This window comes from Plecotus auritus (genome assembly GCF_963455305.1).
Source record: "Plecotus auritus genome assembly, chromosome: X".
Taxonomy (NCBI): Eukaryota; Metazoa; Chordata; class Mammalia; order Chiroptera; family Vespertilionidae; genus Plecotus; species Plecotus auritus.
The window spans coordinates 97,827,655-97,853,192 of NC_137784.1; the positions used below are offsets into that span (position 1 = coordinate 97,827,655).

Here is a 25,538-nt window from a genome sequence, read left to right on the forward strand (position 1 = left end):
AAAAATCCCATGCCTCAAATTCCCAATTTCCCATTCATGGAACAGGCATTTACTTCATCTTTACTGAGAGACTAGTGATTACAAGCACAGACTCTAGAGCTAGACTGCCTGGGCTTGTATCCACTACTTATTAGCTGTGATACCTTGGGCAAGTTACTTACCCTCTCTATCTCTATTTCCTTATTTGTCAATTGGTCATAATGCTAGTGGCTACCTTATAGTGTTGTTATAAAGATTAAATGAGTCAAAACATGTAAAACACAAAATTACTTGGCCCTGATAAACACTTTATAAATATTGGCTAATGTGATTACTATATGCTAGGCACTATATTAGGTGCCAGAAAAGCAAAGATATGTAAGTACCATCTTTTCCCTAATTAAGATTATAGACTAGTAGAGGGAGAAAGATACCTGAATATATAAATATAATAAGGTGTTACAGACAATAAAGATAGAAGCATGTGCAGGATACTGAAAGGACATTGGAAAAGAAGAGATCAAGTTGGGTTAGTTGGAAGGCAATCTAGAAACTTTTCATAAAGCTGTAGAACAGATTGTGGTGAAGAGTATTTCAGGCACGTTAAACAAGGATGATAAGTGCACAGGACTAAAAGCAGTTGATAAAATTGGTATGTCTAGGATGTAAGGAAGAGGGAGTAGGTGGAAGATAAGGTTGGAAAGGTCAGCAGGAAACAGATCCTGAAAGGCCTTTTAAAAAAAATCCTCACCTGAGGATATATTTATTGATTTTAGAGAGAGAGGAAGGGAGAGAGAAACATCGATTGGTTGCCTCCAGTATGCACCCCAACCGGGTATCAAACCTGCAACTTAGGTATGTACCTTGACCTGGAATCAAACCTGCAGCCTTTTGGTATATGGGATGATGCTCCAACCAACTGAGCCACCTCGCTGGGGCCTGAAAATCCTTTTAAGTTCAGTTTAAGAAATTGTACTTTATCTTGAACAATGGGAACCAATTCAAGGGTTTTTAAGTAGGTAGCTACCATGATCAAGTCATTTTAGAAGGACCCCTCTGGCAGCAGTGGGGATGAGACTGGAGGCAGAGACACCAGTGAGAGGGCTATTATAGTAATCTAGACTTGAGTTACTAAAGGAACTATCATGGGGATGGAAAGGCGGAGAGCAGTACTGGAGATGTTAAACTATGATATCCAGTCAATTCATGAATAAGTGATAGACAATACAGAAGGAGAACCAATTTTGGAGATTTCTATGGAGTCATTATGGGACATGTTGGCTTTATGTAAGGCAGTTTGATATGTGGTTCTAAAAAATGGGAGAAAGAGGTTAGGATAAGAGATACAAAAATATCAGTTCCTCTTCTCATTTTCCACTTTCTTCTTGAGTTATCTATTCCTAGGGCTTTAAATATTCTCTTTATACTGATGAATTTTAATCTCCCAACTTTCATCTTTAGCCATGACCACCTCACTAAGGTTTAGACTTCTATAACCAGCCATCCACTTAGGATGTCCAGTTGGATGACTAATACACATCTCAAATTTAACATATTCAAAACTCAGTTCTTGAAGCAATCCCCACCCCATCTGGTCCTCCCAGGTCTTAGAGAATGGCATGCACCATCTAGCTAGTTGCTTAATCCAAAATACTGGGGGTCATCTTTGATTTCTTTTTCTTCCTCATCTATCAGCAAATCCCACCGATCCTATCTCCAATAAACATATGCATATCTCTCTACTTCTCTTATTGTCCTTGGCCTCCACCATAGTCCACTCCACTGTTGTCTCTCTCCCAGATCAGTGCAGCAGTCTCCTCTCTACTCTCATTGCTTTCATAGGCCATTCTCTACATAAGAGCCAGATCCAACCTTTAAATATGTAAATCAGATCATATCACTATCCCTGCTTCAAAACCCTCCAAGGGCTTCCAATTATACTTTGTATAACATATAAGCTCTTTGCTTTGACCTGGTAAGATATAGCCCTTGCCTGAATCTCTGATCTCATCCCATCCTGCTTTTCTTGTTTTCTATATTCCTGGCTATAATTTGTCAACTTTATTTGCCTCATCCCTGCTGAGTTTCTAGCATCCGGCATAGTATCTAGTATAGGAGCTTAATGAATATTGGTTGAATAAATGAGTTAAGATATGGATGAAGGTTGTTGAAGTCATAGGAAATGTGTAAACTTAGGATCACTTAAAGGAGAGCCTGGAGAGTAAAATGAGATTCTAAAGGGATGAGCAGAGGAAGAAATGCCTACAGAAACAACTTGGACAAGCAACAGAGTGGTAGGAGGGGAAACAGGAAAGTGTGATGTTGCAGAAGGCAATCCCACTTCCTTCTCCAGAAGTAAGCAATACTAACAGATGGGTGGATATCTTTCCAAATAATTTTCTTTGTATTTATATACATTCCCAAATGTTTATATTACATGCATATGTAGTTTTGGTTTTTATATAAAATGAGCTCATAGTACATGCATTATTCTATCACTTGCTTTAAAAAATAACAGCTTCATTGAGCTATAATTTGCATACCATACAATTCACACATTTACAGAGTACAATTTTATGGTTTTTAGCATATTTACACATATGTGAAGCCACCGTAGTAAATTTTAAGAACATTTTCATCACTTCCAAAAGAAACTCTTGTACCCTTTAACTATCACCCCTTTGTCTCCCCAAACCTAAGTAACCACTAATCTACGTTCTATACCTACAGATTTACCTATTCTGGAGATTTCATATAAATGGAAGCATATAATACATGGTCTTTTGTAACTGGCTTCTTTCACTTAGCACAATGTTTTCAATGCTTATTCATGTTGTAGCATGTCTCAGTACTTTATTCTTTTTATTGCTATATAGTAAGTATTCCATAGTTTCTATAGACCATATTATGTTTATCCATTAGTCAGTTGGTTGAAATTGGGTTGTTTTCATTTTTGGTTATTATGAATAATACTAGAGGCCCGGTGCATGAAATTTGTGCATGGGGAGGGGAGAGTGTCCCTCAGTCCAGCCTGCACCCTCTCTAATCTGGGACCCCTTAACGGATGTCTGACCACCCATCAGGCCTAAATGGGTAGTTGGACATCCCTCTCACAATCCAGGACTGCTGGCTCCCAACTGCTCGCCATCCTCTGCCTGATTACCCCTAACTGCTCTGCCTGCCAGCCTGATCACCCCCTAACCACTACCCTGCCAGCCTGATCGATGCCTAACTGCTCCCCAGCTGGCCCGATTGCCCCTAACTGCCCTCCCCAGCTGGCCTGGTCACCCCTAACTGCCCTCCCCTGCCAGTCTGGTCTCCCCCAACTGCCCTCCTCTGCTGGCCTGGTCACCCCTAACTGCCCTCCCTGCTGGCCTGATCACCCACAACTGTCCTCCCCTGCAGGCCTGGTCCCCCCCCAACAGCCCTCCCTTGCAGGCCTGGTCCCCCCAACTGCCCTCCCCTGCAGTCCTGGGTCCCCCCAACTGCCCTCCCTTGCTGGCCTGGTCTCCCCCAACTGCCCTCCTCTGCTGGTCTGGTCACCCCTAAGTGCCCACAACTGCCCTCCCCTGCTGGCCATCTTGAGGCAGCCATCTTGTGTCCACATGGGGGCAGCCATCTTTGACCACATGGGGGCAGCCATCTTGTGTCTTGGAGTGATGGTCAATTTGCATATTACTCTTTTATTAGATAGGACTGTTATAAATACTCAATTTTAAGTTTTTGTGTGGAGAAATATTTTTATGTCTCTTGAGTATATACCTAGGAGTGGACTTGCTGGGTCATATGGTAACTCTATGTTTGACATTTTGGGGGACTTCCAGACAATTTTCCAAAGTTGCTACACCATTTTACATTCCCTCCAGCAGCCTATGAAGGTTTCATCTTTTCCACATCTTCACCAACATGTGTTAGTACTTATCTTTTTTTTTATTATAGCTACTAGAGGCCCGGTACATGAAATTTGTGCATGGTGGGGGGGTCCCCTCAGCCCAGCCTGCACCCTCTCCAATATGGGACCCCTTGGGGGATGTCCAACTGCCGGTTTAGGCCCAATCCTGGGGATCGGGCCTAAACCAGCAGTTGGACGTCCCTCTCACAATCCTGGACCGTTGGCTCCTAATTGCTCACCTGCCTGCTTGCCTGTTCACCCCTTACTGCCCCCCCCCCCCCCGCTGCTGGCCTGGTCGCCTCACGCAGCCTGCTGTTTAGTCGTTTGGTCATCCCTCACTAACCCCCCTGCCAGCCTGGTCGCCCCACACAGCCTGCTTTTTCAGTTGTTTGGTCGTCCCTCACTAACCTGCCGGCCTGGTTGTAGGCAGCCATCTTGTGAGGGTGTGAGGGTCAATTTGCATATTATCTCTTTATTATATAGGATACTAGGGGTGTGATATCATTTGCTTTTTAAAAATTTTTTAATTTTTTTATTGATTAAGGTATTACATGTGTACATATATTCCCATTGCCCCCCCACCCCACTCCCATACATGCCCTCACCCCCCAGTGTCTTGCATCCATTGGTTATGCTTATATGCATGCATACAAGTCCTTCTGTTGATCTCTTATCTTCCCCCGACTCCCCAACCTTCCCGCTGTAATTTGACAGTCTGTTTGATGCCTTACTGCCTCTGTATCTATCTTTTTGTTCATCAGGTTATAATGTTCTTTATTATCTATAAATAAGTGAGGTCATGTGGTATTTCTCTTTCATTGACTGGCTTATTTCACTTAGCATAATGCTCTCCGGTTCCATCCATGCTGCTGCAAATGATAAGAATTCCTTCTTTTTTATAGCAGCGTAGTATTCCATTGTGTAGATGTACCATAGTTTTCTGATCCAGTCATCTGCTGACGGGCACTTAGGCTGTTTCCAAATCTTAGCTATTGTAAATTGTGCTGCTATGAACATAGGGGTACATATATCCTTTCTGATTAGTGTTTCTAGTTTCTTGGGATATATTCCTAGACGTGGCATCACTGGGTCAAAAGGAAGTTCCATTTTTAGTTTTTTTGAGGAAACTCCATACTGTTTTCCACAGTAACTGCACCAGTCTGCATTCCCACCAGCAGTGCACAAGGGTTCCTTTTTCTCCGCATCCTCGCCAGCACTTGTCATTTGTTGATTTGTTGTTGATAGCCATTCTGACAGGTGTGAGATGGTACCTCATTGTCATTTTGATTTGCATCTCTCGGATAATTAGTGACTCTGAGCATGTTTTCATATGTCTCTTGGCCTTCCTTCTGTCTTCTTTCAAAAAGTATCTATTTAGGTCCATTGCCCATTTTTTTATTGGGTCATTTATCTTCCTTTTATTAAGTTGTATGAGTTCCCTGTAAATGTTGGAGATTAAACCTTTATCAGTGATATCATTTGCAAATATGCTCTCCCATACAGTGGGCTTTCTTGTTGTTTTGTTGATGGTTTCTTTTGCTGTGCAAAAGCTTTTTATTTTGATGTATTCCCATTTGTTTATTTTCTCTTTAGTTTCCATTGCCCTAGGAGTGGTATCAGTGAAGAAATTGCTTTGGCATATGTCTGAGATTTCTCTGCCTGTGGATTCCTCTAGTATTTTTATGGTTTCCTGTCTTATGTTTAAGTCTTGATCCATTTTGAGTTTATTTTTGTATATGGTGTAAGTTGGTGGTCTAGTTTCATTTTTTTGCAAGTATCTGTCCAGTTTTCCCAACACCATTTATTGAGGAGACTGTCTTGACTCCATTGTATGTTCATGCCTCCTTTGTCAAATATTAATTGAGCATAGTGGTTTGGGTCGATGTCTGGGTTCTCTGTTCTATTCCATTGATCTATATGTCTGTTCTTGTGCCAGTACCAGGCAGTTTTGAGAACAGTGGCTTTGTAATACAGCTTGATATCTGGTATTGAGATCCCTCCTACTTTGTTCTTCTTTCTCAGGATTGCTGTAGCTATTGGGGGTCTTTTTTTATTCCAGATGAATTTTTGGAGAGTTCGTTCTAGGTCTGTGAAATATGCCATTGGTATTTTAATGGGGAGTGCATTGAATCTATAGATTGCTTTGGGTAGTATGGACATTTTAATGATGTTGATTTTACCAATCCATGAACACAGTATGTTCTTCCATCTGTTTGTGTCTTCCTCTATCTTTTTTTTTTCAGTGTCCTGTGGTTTTCTGAGTACAGGTCTTTTACCTCCTTAGTTAATTTTATTCCTAGGTATCTTAATTTTTTTGGTGCGATGGTAAATCACCTTATTTCTTACAGTTCTTATTCTCTAGTAGCTAATTGGGAACACAAAAGGCATTTGTGTTCCCAATTTGTTTTTTAATTTAAATATGTTTTCATTTCAGAGAGAGAGAAGGAGAGGGAGATAGAAACTTCAATGATGAAAGAGAATCATCGATCAGCTGCTTCCTGGGGATCAAGCCTGCAACCCAGGCATGTGCCTGACCAGGAATTGAAGTGTGACCTCCTTGGTTCATGAGTTGACACAACCACTTAGCCACACTGGCTGGGCTTGCTTTTTTATTTAAAGTGCCTTGAATATTTTTCCATATTTATACATACAGATTCTTGCATATTTAACTGCTTGCTATGTAACATTTCACATAGGCCATACTTTTCATGATCCTGTGTATACCATTGTGTTATTTCCTCCCCAGGGCTCAGTAGCCTAGAAATAGAAACAGCAGTGGTGGATGATGGCTTGGATCCAGATTTGGAAGTTGTGTGGCAAGTAAGGCAGAAGAATGGTGTTGATGGTGATGGTAAGGAGTACTTGAAGGGAGTTACCAACCCTGGTGTATATCAATCCTGTGTAAGTGACAGTGCTAAGGAGCTGGAGTGGATAATATAGCATAGCTGCTGGAGACCTAAAAGTAGGGGTTTTGCACGACAGGGGAAAGAGTTTTGTTTTGCATTTACCCATTTCCTGTGTTGACTTTTTTTCTTTTTCTATCTTAAGATTGCATCATTCACTGCTCTGCCTTCTTAAACAGATGATTCAGAATGTAACACAACCTTGTTTTGTGACTCAGAGTGGCCATTATGACCATTTGCTTTTGCTGTGGACCTCTGAGGCATGTATGAATATATCTTTCTCTATTAAACAAATCCCAGATTTCTGTGTGTTTGAAATTCTCTCCTTCAATTTCCGGCTTGATTTTTTTTGGTGTCAGAGTCTGAGATCAGTGTATTCTAGGTTCTTCTAACGTACAGCTGTTTGACCTAGGATTGATGCCATGCAACTCTTGTGAAGTTTATGGGTTTTGTGGTAGCAATTTTAGATGTTTAGATGCCATTTAGATGTTTCTCTTCTCTTTAGGTTTGCCGTTATGAGAAATCTGATCTCTAGAGAAGTGTTGGTGTTTCTTTAATTTGATATAAGCTATTTTTGACAAGCTGGTTCTCTAGCATTGAAGAATTTTTGTATTGCTTTTGAGAGAGAGAGAGAGAGAGAGAGAGAGAAACATTGATCAGTTGCCTCCCTCATAAGCCCTGACCCAGGATCGTACCTGCAACCTCAGTATGTGCCCTGACTGGGAACCAAACCTGCCACCTTTTGGTGTACAGAACTATACTCCAACCAACTGAGCTTCACTGGCCAGTGTCTATCATGGAAGAATTTAATGAATAAGTTTGTTTTCACTTTGTTCACGTACTTTTTTAAAAATTGAATTTATTGGAGTAACAGTTAATAAAATTATACTGGTTTCAGGTGTACAATTCTATAATACATATATGTATATTGTATTGTGTGTTCACCTCCCCAAGTCAAGTCTCCTTCCATCACCATTTATTCCCCCTTTACCCTCTTCTATCTTCCCCACCCCCCTTCCCTCTGGCAATCACCATATTATTGTCTGTGTCCATGAGTCTTTTTTTTTTTCTAGAGACCTACTCTATCTATTGCAGTAATCACTAGCTACATGTGGCTTTTAAAATTTAAATATAAATGGAGTAAATCAAATTAAAAATTCAGTTCCTCAGTAGCACTAGCCACATTTCAAGTTCACATTGTCACATGTGGCTAGTGGCTACCATATTGGAGAGTGCAGATATAGAAATTTCCATCACCACAGGAAGTTATATTGGGCAGCAGTTGTCTAGACTTTGAGCCAGTCTCCTCTCAGGTTTCACCTTTTCAGACTGGAGTCTCATGTTTTTAGCATATGCTTGTGCAGCAGCCATGCCCCTACTACTCTGCAGTATTCCCTGACCTCCCACTTCTGATCATGACATTTGCCCTCTGTTGCAACTATAACAAATCACTAAAAACGTCATGGCTTAAGACAACACACATTTATTACCTTACAGTTCTGGAGATGAGAAGTCTAAAATCAGCCATTTTTCCAGTTTCTAGAGGCCGCCTGCATTCCTTGGCTCATAGCCCCTTCTTCCATCTTCAAAGCCAGCACAAGCATCTGCAAATCTTTCTCTCACTCTCTAACCTCTAATTCCCTGCCTCTCTCTTATATGGACTCTGTAGTAAGATTAGCCCTACCTAGATAATCCAGGATAATCTCCCTATCTTAATATCCTTAATTAAATCACACCTGCAAAGTCCCTTTTATTATGTGATGTAACATATTCACAGATACCAGGAATTAGAACATCCTTGAGGGATCATGATTCAGCATACCAGAACAGGCAGTCTTCTCCAGTGACATTCTGTTTTCCTTGAGGACCACTGATGCACAGAGTATGCCACACACTGTATCCCAAGGTTTTATACAAAATGAGAATACTTTAAAATCTTTTTTTTCTGCCTTCATCCTGTCTAGAAATACAAAATTTTGGTTGTTCTGAATCCTTAAAATATGATCCTTTGAGTACAGTGGCACTCCTAGGAGTATTTTATAGACAAGACAAATCCATAGCTAACTCAGTGTCCTCTCAGAGTATTTGTCTTACTGTAACACAGTTGCCATTTCAGGGCTGATCTCTGCCAGACTTTCTTCTCAAAAATAAACAAATAATTACATATATACCAACAATCAAAAAACAAAACTGGGACTCAATATACTAAACAAAGCAAAGCCTCCTGAGCTTTTCTTTGCCCATGAAATGGTGGCAGGAAAGCCTGAATCATTCCTAGGAAGTGCAGCAGCAGCAGAAACCAATACAAAATTGATCTTCTACTTCCAGTCTGTATAAGATGGCATAGACTCATTTCTCTCTGCTCCTTTCAGCTAAGTATAATGATAAATCCTATAAATAATCCAAGCAGCAATCAAAGGAGAATTCTGAGAGGTATAAAGAGGAAGGCAAAATTGTTAGGAACCCCAGGACTAAAGGAATACCATAGCAACAGGGTGCCTTATGACTCCCCACCCAACAGAAAAAGGCTACCCAGGTCCAGTGTTTTCTTTCTTATTTAAAATTTAAATTCTTTATTGTTTAAAGTATTACATAAGTCTCCTTTTCCCCCCATTGACCTCTGCCTGGCCACCCCCACCCCCCATCACATGCCCTCAACCCCCTCCCCCGTCTGTGTTCATAAGTTATGCTAATATGCATGCATACAAGTCCTTTGGTTGATCTCTTACCTCCTCACCCCCTGCCTTCCCTCTGAGGTTGGACAGTCTGTTCAATGCTTCTATGACTCTGGTTCTATTTTTGTTCATCAGTTTATATTGTACATTATATTCCACATATGAATGAGATCATGTGATATTTATCTTTCTCTGACTGGCTTATTTCACTTAGCATAATGCTCTCCAGTTCCATCCATGCTGTTGCAAATGGTAAGAATTCCTTCTTTTTTACAGCAGCATAGTATTCCATGGTGTAGATGTACCACAGTTTTCTAATACACTCATCTGCTGATGGGCACTTAGGCTGTTCGCAAATCTTAGCTATGGTGAATTGTGCTGCTATGAATATAGGGGTGCATATATCCTTTCTGATTGGTGTTTCTGTTTTCTTGGGATATACACTGAGTGGCCAGATTATTATGATCTCTGAACGCATAATAATCTGGCCACTCAGTGTGTAGTATATAGGGAAGATTCATTGTTTTCACAGACTAGAGACTCACTTCCTTCACCTAGAGCAAGCATGTCAAACTCAAAGACTAACATGGGCCAATTCATATGGTGCATGAATTCGTGCATGGGTGGGGTCCGGCCAGCCTAGCCAGGGGGAGGGGACATGGGCGGTTGGCCGGACTGCCTGCTGGTCAAACATGGGCAGTTGGCCGGACTGCCTGCTGGTCCCTCCTGGTTGAGGGGACAATTTGCATATTAGCCTTTTATTATATAGGATATACACTGAGTGGCCAGATTATTATGCGTTCAGAGATCATAATAATCTGGCCACTCAGTATATTCCTAGAAGTGGGATTACTGGGTCAAATGGAAGTTCCATTTTTAATTTTTTGAGGAAATGCCATACTGTTTTCCACAGTGGCTGCACCAGTCTGCATTCCCACCAACAGTGCACGAGGGTTTCTTTTTCTCCACAGCCTCACCAGCACTTGTCGTTTGTTGATTTGTTGATAATAGCCATTCTGACAGGTGTGAGATGGTACCTCATTTTTGTTTTTATTTGCATCTCTCAGATGATTAGTGACTTTGAGCATGTTTTCATATGTCTCTTGGCCTTCTGTATGTCCTCTTTCAAAAAATATCTATTTAGGTCCGTTGCCCATTTTTTAAATTGGATTGTTTATCTTCCTTTTGTTAAGTTGTATGAGTTCCCTGTAAATGTCGGAGATTAAACCCTTATAGGAGATAACATTGGCAAATATGTTCTCCCATGCAGTGGGCTTTCTTGTTGTTTTGTTGATGGTTTCTTTTGCTGTACAGAAACTTTTTATTTTGATGTAGTCCCTTTTTTTAATTTTCTCTTTAGTTTCCATTGGAGCTGTATCAGTAAAGATATTGCTACAACAAATGTCTGCAATTTTGCTGCCTGTGACTTCTAAGATTTTTATGGTTTCCTGTCTTATGTTTAAGTCAGTCCAGCGTTTTCTAACCCCCAGCCTAGCAACGGAAGAAGGCTCAGATAGGCTCATTTTTCTTCTTGATTAAATAGAAGTCTTTCTGACAACATCAGGTGAATGTGGAAACTCCCACAAAGAGAATCTAGCAGGGAGCCCCACTGACAATAAGCAGCCAGAAGTATTCTCTTTTCCGAGGCCAGACTCTCCCCTACCCCACCAAAAGATACTGCGCAACCAGAGCACCATTAAGGGGAAACCTCATCACAAGTAGTCTAGTTCAGGAAGCTTTTCTCCCCATGGTCATGAGGATCTGCTTTCCCCATGAGACATACCAGGAGAGCATACAGTACTGGCAAGGGGGATGCCACCAAGGAAGCAAAGCCAGGGAAGATTCATTGTTTTCACAGACTAGAGACTCACTTCCTTCACCTAGAGCAGTAGTCGACACGAGCCGTGGTTTGCCACTCTGTTGACTAATGAGTTTGCCGACCACTGACCTAGACTCTTGATTCCAGTAATTACAGGCTGTTGTTGTTCCTTGTGATTAAGCCCCTATCCCAGTGGTCGGCAAACTCATTAGTCAACAGAGCGGCAAACCGCGGCTCGTGAGCCGCATGTGGCTTGCGAGCCGCAGTTTGCCGACCACTGACCTAGAGCAAGCATGTCAAACTCAAAGACTAACATGGCCAAATAAACAAGGTTTAAGTTTATGTGGGCCACAAAAGCACAAAAACTTTAATTTTCATAGAAACGTAGGTTTATTTCGATAGAGACATGCTGAAGACAAAGGGCTGAAATAAATGAATAATCGTTAACATAAAGTAATAGAATATTTTAACAAAAATTAATATGTTTTCTTGAACATTAACTTACTAGACACTGAATAACTGCACAAATTAATAAGTGTAACGCACATAAACCTATTTTTCTTTTTCTCCGAAAGCGAAATATTTCCTGTTGTGCACACCAAACAAATCAGTCCAAGACTAATGGCATAGCAATCGGCTGCTAAAATATTCACTGCTAGTATTAGTGGAGAGAAATGGTGTGCCTGCACATAAGGTGCATAAGGGAAATGAATGCAGCACAATTATAGTAATCAGTCATTGGCGAATGTTGTAGTTCGTTATTAATAATTATGTATAACAGGATATTGTAAAAATTAAGTTATAAAATTATTAAAATGTTTCTTACATATCGTTATATTGGCTGGGCCGCAAAAATATTCATTGTGGCCCACATGTGACCTGTGGACCATGAGTTTGACACGCTTGATCTAGAGGCATCAGGTAACCCAGCCTGGTGAAGTACCTTCTACTCCCTCAGGCAGCACTAGGAGGAATGTGTGGCACCACATTAACTAAGCAGACCAAAATAGCACCACAGAGGCTCCAAAATGTAAATTGTCATTGAAATCACAGCCTAAAAAAATAGCTCAGGACCTGTGTGCTAAACCTAAGCAGAGTGACTGCCTGCTAAAATAAAAGACTTCAATAGTCTCCTAACATAGTACCCAAAATGTCCAGAATACAATGACAAATCACCCATCACACCAAGAACCAGAAAATCACAACTCAAATGAGAAAAGACAATCAACTGACATTAATACTGATATGAATCAGATGTTAGAATTATCTGACAAGGATTTTAATGCAGCCATCACAAAAATGTTTCAATAAGCAGTTTCAGTCCCTTGAAATAAATGAGAAAAAAATCTGATCAAAGAAGTACAACTTGTAAAAAAAGAACCATACGGAAATTACAGAACTGAAAAATACAATAATGGAATTAAAAAAAAACTTGTTGAATAGGCTCAATAGTATAGTGAAGATAACAAAGGGTCAAATCAGTGAACTTGAGAATAAGTCAACAGAATTAACTCAGTCTGAAAAAATAGACTGAAGAGGAAGAACCTCAGAGACCTGTGGGAAATAAGAAAAGATCCAACATTCATATTATCAGAGTCCCAGAAACATACCACAAGCAGACAAAGACAGTAGAAAAGAGAGAGATTAGAGAAAGAGAGAGAGAGAGAGCGAGAGAGAGAGAGAGAGAGAGAGAGAAACTATAGACGGGTATCAGTCATGAACTTAGATACAAAAATCCTTGGTAAAACTATTAGCAAAAAAATGAATCTAACAATGTATAAAAAAATTATATACTCTGTGACCAAGTGGGATTTATTCAGGGTATGCAAGATTGTTTCAATATTTTATTTTCTTTATTTTTAAAGCCCTTCTTATGTGTTTTTTAAAAGTTATCTTTATTGTTGGAAGTATTGTAGATGTTCCTTTTTTCCCCCATTGACCCCTCTAGCCTGCACCCACCACCACCCCAGGCCTTCACCACACTATTGTCTGTGTCCATGGGTTATGCATATATGCATACAAGTTCTTTGGTTAATCTCTTCCCACCCACCCATCCCTGCCTTCCCTCTGAGATTCAATATATTTAAATCAATCAATACAGTGCACCATATCAACAAACTGAAGAAAAAAGTCATATGACTATATCAATTAACAGGAAAAACGTTGACAAAATTCAACATTTATTTATGATAACGCTCGTAAAGAACATCTATAGAAAACCTACAGCTAATATTATACTTAATGCTTTCCCTCTTAAGATTGGAACAAGGCAAGTGTGTCTGCTCTTATCACTTATATTCAGTGTTGTACTGGAAGTTATAACAAGTACAAAAGGACAAGAAAAATAAATTTAAAAGCATACAGATTTGAAAGAATCAAATAAAATTGTATTTGCAGAAGACTTGATTGTCTACATAAAAATTACAAAGAATAAAAAAAACACTTGTAGCCCTAGCTGGTTTGGCTCAGTGGATAGAGTGTCAGCCTGTAGACTGAAGGGTCCCAGGTTCGATTCTGGTCAAGGGCACATGCCTGAGTTGAGGGCTCGATCCCCAGTGTGGGGCATGCAGGAGGCAAATGGTCAATGGTTCTGTTTCAATCACTGATGTTTCTCTGTCTCCCTCTCCCTTCCTCTCTGAAATCAATATAAATAAATAAATAAATAAATAAATAAATAAATAACCAACATTTCCTTAAAAAAAAAAAAACAACAACACACCACTTCTAGCACTAATGATTGAATTCAGCAAGGTCATATGATACAAGATCAACACACAAAAATAATTATATTTTTATACAATAACTGGAAATCTAAATACAAAACAATACCATTTATAATTGTTCCAAGAAAATGAAATATTTAGGTATAAGCTTAAGAAAACATGTACAAGATCTGTATGCTGAAAATTATAAAACACTGATGAAAGAACTCAAAAAAGACATTAGTAATTTGAGAGACTGTGTTCATAGATAGGAAGACTCAACATAGTAAAGATGTCAAGTCTCCTAAATTGATCTATAGGTTAATGAAATCCCTATCCAAATTTCAGCGAGGATTTCTGAAGACATAGGTAGGTTTATGATAAAATTTATATGGCAAGGCAAAGGACCTAGAGTAGCTAAAATGTTTTTGCAATGAATAAACTGGGAAGTGGGGGTCCCTAGCCAATTCGGCTCAGTGGATAGAGCATCAGCCTGCAGACTGAAGGGTCCTGGGTTTGATTCCAGCCAAGGGAACCTACTGGTTGCAGCTTGATCCCTGGCCCTGGTCGGGGCACATGTGGGAGGCAACCAATCGATGTGTCTCTCTCATATTGATGTTTCTCTGTCTCTCCCCCTCCTTTCCACTCTCTCTAAAAATAAATAGGAAAATATCCTTGGGTGAGGATTAACATAAATAAATAAATATTTTTTTTAAAAAAGAATAAACTGGGGGGAATCACTTTTCCCAATGCAAAGGCTTACTATGTAGTTACAGTAATCAGGACAATATGTAATAGTGATGGGTAGACACATAGATAAATGGAACATAACAGACAAACCTAGAAATAAACCTACACAAATTAGTTCAACTGATTTTTGACAAAGGTGTAAAAGTAATTCAATGAAGGAAGGACAGCCTTTTCAACAAATAGTGCAGGAACAATAGATAATCATAGGCAAAATAACTGAACTTTTACCCCAACATCACACCTTATACAAAAATTAACTCAAAATGGGTCACAGACTTGGAGTATAAAAGTGTAAAACTTATAGGAAAGAAAAAACAGGAGATGAGGAATATATCCTAAGAATCTTGAAACACCAATCAGTAAGAATATACTCACCCTATGTTCATAGCAGCATTATCTATAATAGCTAAGATCTGGAAACAGCTCAAGTGCCCATCAGTAACTGAGTGGATAAAAAAAGCTGTGCTACATTTACACTATGGAATACTATGCAGCTGTAAAAAAAAAGGAGGATCTCTTACCCTTTGAGACAGCATGGAGGGACCTGGAGAGTATTATGCTAAGTGAAAAAAGCCAGTCAGAGAAAGACAGGTATCACATAATCTCACTAATATATGGAATCTAATAAACAAAATAGATCCAGAGACATGGAAGCATGCAACAGACTGAGGATTCTCAGAGGGAAGGGGGAGGAAGAGATCAACCAAAGAATTTGTATGCATATATATGCATAACCCAGGACATAGGCAATAGCATGGCGAAGGCCTGGGGTGGGAGCAGGAGTGGGGTGGAGGGGGTCAGTGGGAGGATAAATGGGGACATCTGTAATACTTGCAACAATAAGGATACATTTTTTTAAAAACGGGAGGAAATCTTCATTGTCTAGGGCTCATCAAGGAGTTCTTAGGCTTGACACCATACACATGATTCATAAAAGGAAAAATACACTGAGTGGCCAGATTATTGTGATCTCTGAATGCATAATAATCTGGCCACTCAGTATATATATATATTAGAGGCCCCATGCATGAATTTGTGCATGGGTGGGGTCTGGCCAGCCTGGCCAGGGGGAGGGGACATGGGCGGTTGGCCGGCCTGCCTGCTGGTCGAACTCCTGGTTGAGGGGACAATTTGCATGTTAGCCTTTTATTATATAGGATATACACTGAGTGGCCAGATTATTATGTGTTCAGAGATCATAATAATCTGGCCACTCAGTGTATTAATTAGATTTTTAAAATTACAAAGTTTGATTGTATGAAAGATCCTATTAAGATTAGCTACAAACTGGAGAAAATATTTGCAAACCACATATCTGACAAAGGATTTGTATGTAGAATAAAGAACTCTCAAAACTCAAATTAGAAAATGGGCAATTAGAGAAATTAGAAAATCGGCAAAAGATACACAGATATTTCACTAAGGAGGATATACACATGACAACAACACGTGAAAAGATGTTCAGCATAATTAGCCATCAGGAAAATGCAAATCAAAACCATGATGAAATATGACGATGCACCTATCAGAATAGCTAAAATTTGGCATTGTCACCAATTATCAAATGCTGGCAAGGATGTGAAGAAACTGGATCACTCATACATGTGTTCTTCAACAGATTAGGACATCTATGTGAAGGAATGCTACTCAGCAATGAAAAAAAATGGTATATCAGTTTATGCCATAACTTGAATGAGTCTCCTGGGAATTTTGTTCAGTTGTATATTGTATGATTATTTATGTAACTAGAGGCCCATTGCATGAAGAGATTCATGCAATAGGCCTTCCTTTCCTTGGCTTCCAGCACCGGTTTTCCTCCGGCACCCAGGACCCAGGCCTTCACTCCGGCCAGAGTCTGCCTTCTTAGTCTTTGCTACAGACTCAGGCCGGAGTCTGCCATCTTCGTCTTCGCTGCAGACTCCATAGTCTGCAGTCTTGTCTTCGCTGAGGCACTCCACTCCTGTAGATCCCTTCATGTCCCCCCCCCCCCCCCGCCCTCCCTCTCATAGTTGGCGTCCTGCCCCGCCTGGCCACTCTGCGCCTGGAGCAGCTGGGTGGCCACCATCTTTGGCCTTCTAATTTGCATACTCACTCTGATTGGTTGTGGGCATAGCAGAGGTGCGGTCAATTTACATGTTTGTCTATTATTAGGTAAGATACTGTTGAAATTACAAAAAAAATAGAGATGGAGAACAGGTGGATGTGAAGGGTAAGGGAATGGGGCAGATGGAAGGTGAGTGTAGCTGCAAAGTGTAGTAGGAAGGATTCTTGTGGTGATAGTACAGTTCTGTATTGTGTCAGTGAATACATGAACCTATACATGTGATAAAATTGCATATAATTACACAGACACATAAAAATAATTTCAAATAAAGCTTGGCAAATCTGGACAAGATCAGCGGTTTATAGCAATGTCAATATCCAGGTTATGGTATTATACTACAATTTTATACAATGTTAACACTCAGGGAAACTGGGTCAAAGGTACATGATATCTTCCTATATTATTACATTGCATGTGAATCTACAATTATCTCAAAATAAAAGATTAATTAAAGAAAGATAAAGACAAACAACTGGGGCCTTGAACATTTTGCTGGAAGCTGGACTAAGGAATCAGGCTCATTGTAGACTTGAAACTAATTGGCCATCTGGCTATCAGATTGGATAGTTATAAAGAACAAGGACTCCACAAACCTGAGTATGCATCACTTTAGGGGTTCTCTAATAATCCAAAGATGTATTGTTCACCTGGAAATTCTGAGGCAGGCAGAGTATCATTCCTGAAGGACTCTGACCATGGCACCTGTGCTTCAAGCAGGTTTGCTAAGGTATGGTCCAGGAAGCGAGAGAACTTGGCATTAACATATCCTAAACCTTTGCAAAGTAATAGTCTCAAAGGAGGTGTTTTGTTTGTTTGTTGGTTGGTTTTTTAGAAACAGCAGGAAGAAAATACACCTATGGAGCTAGTAAGGCCCAAATGTGAATGGGAAAGAAATGCACCTTTAGAGCTGGTGTAGTCGGGAACCTTTCATGTTGAGGCATGAACATTTTCAACTGGGGCAGTAACCTCCCCTACAATTTGTTCACCTAATTTTCCATTTCAGTTGCTCATTCTCTTTATCCACCCCCCACCCCCGCCACAACCCTGGGGGCTGCACACTAATTATCTCATGGCAGTGATACCATCTGCTGAAAAAGCTGGCAACTGAGCAATTCTAATCTTCCAAACTTGGGGCCTGCCTCTACCTGTCCTGGTACAAGAAACAGAAAGGCAGTGTGTTGTCCCCTGTACCCTGCTCAGGGAACTGACTCAGCTTCACAGATTGAAGCAGAGACTGAGAACTTGACCAAGCTGGAGCTTTTGCCTATAGTGTTCAGTACTGAAGTTTCGGGACTTAGCCTATGTCCACACCTGGGTTAATGGTGGACCATATGACATGGTCAATTTAGTGAAAGTAGTTCGCTAAACTACTTTCATGTGAGGTTCCAGGCATGTGAGGTTCATAGTCCTGGGTCTGATGTAAATGAACAAGTTAATTTCTTGGCTACTGCTTTACCTCTCTCTGGCTACCTAGGCACAAATGAAAGCTGTTTGGTCATATGAGGGTGAGAAGGTATAGATGATACAGAATAATCTCATCTTCAACCCTGGAAAAGAACTGAAAGGATATGCTTTACTCATAGACTTGTTGTACCATCTTTTTGTAGAAAGGACAGCTTTATTCACAAATAAAGGATCTTTATTCACAATCCCACTCTTGAAGTATTTTCAAACTTCAGAATAGAAATGAGGAATTTAGGCTAATTGTTCCTCAGCACTGGTGAATCATTCCTAGCTGGCAGTATGAAAAAAAGGTGTGCATGGTACACTGACCCTAGTCTAATTTCCACTCAAGGAAGTTTTGAAAGTTTGGTAAGAATAGTTGGTGATTTGAGAACAATAAACACCCTTTCTTTTACATATATTAAAACATTCTTGCCCAGCTGGCATGGCTCGGTGGTTGAGTGTCAACTTATGAACCAGGAGGTCATGGTTTGATTCCTGGTCAGGGCACATGCCCGGGTTGCAGGCTCGATTCCTAGTGTGGCAGCCCATCAATTATTCTCTCTCATCATTGATGTTTCTATCTCTCTCTCCTTCTCCCTTCCTCTCTGAAGTCAATAAAAATCTATTTTTTAAAATATTCTTAATGCTTATGACAACTGGGAGGGATGTTATGAACAGAGAAAGCTATTCACTGTTTCCTCAAAAGTTAGCAGGATTGGGGAATAAATCTTGATTTGACGAGGAAAAACGGTGGTTTGAGTTTTCTACTTTTGAGCCACTGACTTATCTCAAGGGACCACAGCCTTACTGTTGTGCAGCTGAGTGCTGACATGTATAGCAAGAGGTCAATCACATTTTCCCCTTTGACTCTCACTTTCTTTTACTTACCATATTTTGTGGTTGTTTTGGTTCTTTGGATGTTTTTCCTTTTGTCATGAGCTTGAAAAGAATATCGTCACCCTATACCCATTTGTATTAACGTAGGAGAGCATTGGTAAAGCTACAATAATAGTGTAAATAAACCAGAAGTCAAAGAATCCTAGAGTGTTCCAACCAAAGGAGCAATAGAAACAACTGAGGCCAGCCCCTTCACTTTTTTTTTAATATTTATTGTACAGATTATTACAGTTGTTCCTCTTTTTCCCCCCATAGCTCCCCTCCACCTGGTGCCCACCCCAGCCCAGGCCCTCACCCCGCCCCCACTGTCCTCATCCATAGGTATACGATTTTTGTCCAGTCTCTTCCCACACCCCCCAAACCCCTTTCCCCCCGAGAATTCCCAGTCCACTCCCTTTCCATGCCCCTGATTCTGTTATACTCACCAGTTTATTCTGTTCATCAGATTTTTTATTCACTTGCTTTTTAGATTCACTCGTTGATAGATATGTATTTGTTGCCACTTTGTTGTTCATAATTTTTTACAGCCCCTTCACTCTTACATAAGGGTGACAGAAACCCAGAAAGGGGAGGTGGCAGATCTCATGATTCCCATTTCTGTCCTCTTTTTAGAATATGATATATGACTTTATTGCTACATTCTTTCCTTTCTAATTATGATTTGTAAAGATTATTAGTTGGCATTCCTTGTAACCAGTTAGGTGTTAAGGGGAATGGATCCAAAGTCATTCAATGGCAGGGAAAGCTAGACCCAAAATAAACTTTCTCCCTGAATGATCAGATCTGGAGTTGATACTTGCTTGCATTATGAATGTTGGAATTCTCCTATGTTCTGTCCTATTAAGAATAGCTCTGTGGTCAGGGTTAGTCTGTATGGGGAATGCAAGACTAATTCTGAATTGAAGGGCTACAACTACAGTTCTTAAGATTTTCTGCCTATTTCAAGGGATAATGTGTTCCTTCTCCAGTTCAATACCATTCTTTTCACGTGCCCATCTCTTAACAATTCTTTGCTCTTCCCTTATACTCTGCCACATTTGTAACCACAACAAAATATCTGTTTTGTTTTGTAAAAACAACCCAAAATCTTTTTACCCAGTGTTCCCTCAGCTATTCCTTCATTAGCCAAACCTCTTGAAATAATGGTCTATACTTAATGTTCTACTTTCTTCCATTTCCTTTCACTCCAATGCCAAACTCAATGGACATCCTTTCATCTGTATTTTCAGTAACACTGCCCTACAGCATTTTAAAAAATACGTTTTTAAATTGATTTTTAGAGAGAGAGGAAGGAAGAGAGACAGAGACATAGAAACATCAATTAGATAGGAACATCATTGACTGGCTGCCTTCTGCATGCCCCACACTGAGGATCGAGCCTGCAACCCTGAGCATGTGTCCTGAGAGGGAATCAAACCTGTGTGCCCTGCAGCATTTATTTATTTAATTTGTTTGTTTGTTAATCCTCACCTGAAGATATTTTTCCATTGATTTTTAGGGTGAGTGGAAGAGAGAGAGAAACATCAATGTGAAAGAAACGCATTGACTGGTTGCTGCCTGCACAAGCCCTTACCAGGGCCTGTGCCGGGGAGGAGCTTGCAACCAAGGTATGTACCCTTGACCAGAATCGAACCCAGGACCCTTTGGTTCGCAGGCCAACGCTCTATCCACCAAGCCACATCGGCTAGGGCTAGTATATAGCTTTTTTAAAAGACTACCAAGGGCTTTAACAATAAGCAGAAGTCCCTATGCCTACTTTTTTTCTGCTTCCCAGAAGCAATCACTCTTTGAAGTGTTCCTTATGGTCACTTCAGTCATTTAAAATAATATGATTATCCTATTTATTTTATTATTACGGTAATATACATAGCACAAAATTTACCATTTTAATCATTTTTAAGTGTATAGTTCAGTGGCATTAAGCACATTCACATATACAACTATATCACCACTATCCATCTCCAGAAATTTTTCTTTATCTCAAATTGAAACTGTATACCTATTAAACAATAACTTCCCATTCCCTTCCCTCCAGCCCTGGTGACCACTGTTACAGTTCTAGTCATTATGAATTTGACTCTTCTAGGTAAGTCATGTAAATGGAATAATACAATATTTGTTCTTTGATGTCTGCCTTATTTCACTTAGCATAATGTCTTCCTGGTTTATCCATGTTATAACATATTTGAGAATATTATTCCTTTTTAAGTATGAATAATATTACATGTATATATAATAGAGCATATATACACACTATATTTTATTTATTCATTCATTCATTGGTTGATGGACATTTGAGTCTTTCCACCTTTTGGCTATTATGAATGCGCTTCTCTGAACACAAATGATCCCTGCATTCACTTCTTTTAGGTATATACCCAGAAATGGAATTTATGGATCATATGGTAATTCTATGTTTGCTTTTTTGAGGAACCACCATGCTGTTTCCACGTTCTAATATTTCTTGACAAACATTTTTTTAAATAAATGGAGAGTAGAAATCCAGGTGGTCTCTGACTTTATTTATTTATTTTTAATTACACTTTATTTATTTATTTTTAAATCCTCACCTGAGGATATTTTTCCATTGATCTTTTAGAGAGAGTGGAAGAGAGAGGGAAAGATAGAGAGAAACATCGATATGAGGGAAACATCAGGCCCGCACCAGAGAGGAGCCTATAACCAAGGCACGTGTCCTTGACTGGAATCAAACCTGGGACCTTTTGGTCCACAGGCCAACACCCTTTCCACTGAGCCGAAAACAGCTAGGGCTTGACAAACACTTTTAAAATATCATCTACTGACTTTATATTATGGTAGCTAAGGATTCATCCACTCTTAAAGTATTCTCTAGCTCCTGTATGCTAATGATTTCCCACCTGTGTTTCCAGTCCTGACTTCCCCTTAAGCTACAGATTTATATTATCCAAATGCTTGCTGAATATCTCCATGTAGATGTTAAGCTCATAGTATCCAAAAATGCTTGCCCTTACCCCCACACCCAAGCTTTCTCTGCCTCTGGTTATTACACTGACCCCTACGTCAGTGAGTGTCATCAATGTCTACTCAGTCACTAAAATAATAAGCCTGGAAGTTCTAAGACAGTGCTCTGGGATTTTACCATCCAATGGATCACCAATACTTGTTGATTTTACTTCTTAAATATTTCTTGACTCCATTCTCTTTTCTTCTTATTCACTGTCAATGCCCTAGTTCAGGTTTTCGTCATCTATTGATCAAACCATTTGCAGCGGTAGTCTCCTATTTTGTCTTCCTGCCTCCATATTTTCCCTCCTTTAACCCTATTGCAAACTGAGCTAAGCTAGTTTATCCTCTTACATTGTCAGGTATTTTTCTTTTTCTTTATTTTTTAAAAAATATTTTTATTGATTTCAGAGAAGAAGGGAGAGGGAGAGAGATAGAAACATTAATGATGAGAATCATTGACCAGCTACCTCCTGCATGCCCCCTACTGGGGATTGAGCCGACAACCTGGACATGTACCCTTTCACCGGAATCGAACCAGGGATCCTTTAGTCTGCAGGCCAACGCTCTATCCATTGAGCCAAACTGGCTAGGGCTGTCAGGTATTTTTCAATGACTATCAGTAGCTTCCAATGAGTAGAGATAACTGCAGGTTATAGGCTTCATCCTCTACAATCTCCCTACCAGGTGGTATGTTCCAATGAAAACAGGACTTCAACCCAATCCTGCCAAGCATACACTTAGTAGCAGTTAGACATAGTCCTGGAACCTGTCCTCATAAGATTGATAAAGCCCCATGCAGGAAAGGTTCACTTGAAGTACACTTAGCAACTCTCCAGTAGTAGCATTTTAGCTAAACTTACGTTCAGATTAGGCAACAGAATCATCCATTAAGTGTCAGGATTCAGGACCCAATGGATTCCTAGACCTAGAATGCCACTCTGGGATCCCCAGTTTCTTAAGACCCATTCATGCAAGGGCAAATAAAAGTATCGGTCCATAAATCTAGAGCACCATTTATTTCACCAATGAATGTTTATTCCTAACATCCCTTATATATTTTTTATTTTCAAACACAACTTTATTTATGAACATATTTTAAAAACCTCCCATCCCCTGGAAATTAGCTGAAAAAAAAAAAATCCACCTCCACCTCTTTATGCCCACTTCCTCTCATTCCCTCCAAATAAAAGGAGAAAAAGGCAGAGGGGAAAAAACAAAAAATTGAAAAACAACCCCCCTAAACAGGTTAGTGCATCTCCCCAGGGGGGAGGGGAATTTACACTGGAGCCTCAGGGAGTGGAACAGAGATCTGCCTACAGAATCCTACCAAAAAAGACACTCAAAACAAACAAACAAAAGAAACACAAAAGTAAACAAAATGGATCACTAGGCAATCTGGAGGGGCAGAAAGTTAGAAAAGAGGATAAGAACAGGCAGGAGGGGGCTGTGAACATTAGGAAGAAGATGGAGGGAAGATAACAAGCAAAACAATTTTGTTTCCTAGGGTAAAAAAAAAAACACAAAACACCCTCCTACCATCCATGCCCGTTTACACTTGAGTAGCCCCCAAGGGGGTGAAGTTAGACAGGGAAACAGGGAGCAGCTTGCGAAGTTGAGGTATCCATGGCAAATCCCCAGAGTGAATGAGTAGCCCCATGCCCTACTCCCTATGCCTTAACCTACTTCCCAAAGCAGGTCCCTCCTAATAAATTAGTTATGGGATTCCGCCTCCTTCTTCCACAGTATGTATGTGTGTGTGTGTGTGTGTGTGTGTGTGTGTGTGTGTGTGTGTATTTTTTTCCATCAAGGTCATCTTCTGTTTTTCTTTTTTTTTTTAAGTTTCCCCTTCTTTTCTTTCTTTTTTTTTTAACCTCTCTCTTCTCTTACACACACTTTTATTTTTAGTAAGGGAATACCATGAAGTTGCTCTAGGCCCACTTCTGTAGATGTGACCCCAGGGCCTGCTCTTAAAACCAATGTAGTCTCTAGAGCTAGAACTGTTGTAACTGGTGGTTCAGGCACAGTATGGAGCTCCTGAGAAACACTGGTCTGTTGTCTAATGCTTGGTCTCTTGCTTCATTTTGGGATCACCTTGATGTGTCTTCCTCTAAATAGGGACTCATCTAAGGCCAGGGAAATCCTCACTGACTCTTTGTTTGAGAACTCTATATATGCAAACCCTTTGGGATAGCCGCTAAATTTGTCACAGGGTATGGTACCACGGTGACTGAACCACAGCCATGGAAGTGTGCTTCTAGCTCTTCTGCTGTTGCAGTAGAGTCTACATTACCAACATAGATGGAACAGCATCAGCCTCCATCTTCCCCTCAATAGACATGATCACTGGGCCAGCATTGCCTGGAGGTGGTCTCATATTCATCTGCTTCTCCACCTTGTTCTGTATCTCCTTTAACTGATCAACTTCTTCCTCCATCTCCCTGACTCAAGTTTTGATCGCTTTCAGCTCCCGGTCCTCAGGTCCACAACGGCGCCATCCCCAGGTCACCCTCAACCAGTCCTGGCTCCTCCTTCTCCTCCTGGCTGCCAGGGGCTCCTGAGCCATGTCCAGGGCCAGAGCTGGGGCTGAGGATCAGGGATAGGGCTACTCCTCTTTTGGCTCTGGCTCTGGCTGGGGCTCCAGCAGCAGCTCCTCAGTTTCAGTTCCTCAGACTCCAGGCTGTTCCATAATCCCCTGTGACCCCCTGGACCTCCTCCCAGGCCTCCCCACCAACCTGAGAAACAAGATGGAAATAACTACTTGTAGACCAGAGCAGCAGCTGCCAGCTTCCCTCCTATTAATGAACAAACCCTCTAGTGTAGATTTAGGTAGATTGGGCAAAGCTTTCCAGTATCTGCCTCTGGAGTGTGTACTTATAATTAGAGTCTTTCAGATGCACATTAAGCACTGCTGGAGTGTTTCTCATTGGGAAACCTCATATATGAACTGTCCCTAGGGTGTGTGTGTGTGTGTGTGTATCTCACACTGTCCATGCTGAGTATTTTTTAATATATTTTTATTGATTTCATAGAGGAAGGGAGAGGGAGAGAGAGATAAAAACATCAATGATGAGAGAGAATCATTGATTGGCTGCCTCCTACACGCCCTGCCCCCCACTGGGGACTGAGCCCTTAACCCGGGCATGTGCCCTTGACCGAAATTGAAACTGGGACCTTTAGTCCGAAGGCCTACGCTCTATCCACTGAGCCAAACCAGCTAGGGCCGTGCTGAATATTTTAAAGTAAATTTCAGACCATATAACAAATCTACCCTCCCATGCACATCTGCCCATATTATTTCCCTGCACAAAACCCTTCTCTCCTATAGTTCCTTGTTCCAGATAAGATAAAGTCCAGACTCTTTCAAGTAGCATATTAGGCCTTTC

The 25,538-nt window shown here is 40.5% G+C and overlaps 1 pseudogene across 1 annotated transcript; it reads right to left on the reverse strand.

Annotated features, from left to right (window-relative positions):
• Positions 1-24,231: 24,231 nt before the first annotated feature.
• LOC308240215 (polyadenylate-binding protein 2-like) lies at positions 24,232-25,146 on the reverse strand (annotated as a pseudogene). Its single transcript has 2 exons — positions 25,138-25,146; positions 24,232-24,887 (listed from the first exon to the last, which is right to left on the reverse strand). The product of its transcript is annotated as a polyadenylate-binding protein 2-like (transcript).
• Positions 25,147-25,538: the final 392 nt, after the last annotated feature.